We start from the raw sequence: 689 nt of genomic DNA, 5'->3' as shown, positions 1-689 counted from the left end.
GGCAATCCTTATATCAGACAAACTAGATTTTAAAACAAAGACTGTAATAAGAGATGAGGAAGGACACTATATCCTACTTAAAGGGTCTATCCAACAAGAAGATCTAACAATTGTAAATATCTATGCCCCGAACATGGGAGCAGCCAATTATATAAGGCAATTAATAACAAAAGCAAAGAAACACATTGACAACAATACAATAATAGTGGGGGACTTTAACACCCCCCTGACTGAAATGGACAGATCATCTAAGCAAAAGATCAACAAGGAAATAAAGACTTTAAATGACACACTGGACCAAATGGACTTCACAGACATATTCAGAACATTCCATCCCAAAGCAACGGAATACACATTCTTCTCTAGTGCCCATGGAACATTCTCCAGAATTGATCACATCCTAGGTCACAAATCAGGTCTCAATCGGTACCAAAAGATTGGGATCATTCCCTGCATATTTTCAGACCACAATGCTTTGAAACTAGAACTCAACCACAAGAGGAAAGTCGGAAAGAACTCAAATACATGGAGGCTAAAGAGCATCCTACTAAAGAATGAATGGGTCAACCAAGAAATTAAAGAAGAATTAAAAAAATTCATGGAAACCAATGAAAATGAAAACACAACTGTCCAAAATCTTTGGGATACAGCAAAGGCAGTCCTGAGAGGAAAGTATATAGCAATACAAG

This window comes from Callorhinus ursinus, unplaced genomic scaffold (genome assembly GCF_003265705.2).
Source record: "Callorhinus ursinus isolate GAN/ISIS: 27379988/994484 unplaced genomic scaffold, GSC_fseal_2.0 scaffold31, whole genome shotgun sequence".
In the NCBI taxonomy this organism is placed as follows: domain Eukaryota; kingdom Metazoa; phylum Chordata; class Mammalia; order Carnivora; family Otariidae; genus Callorhinus; species Callorhinus ursinus.
Note: the sequence above shows the minus strand (reverse complement) of the source record.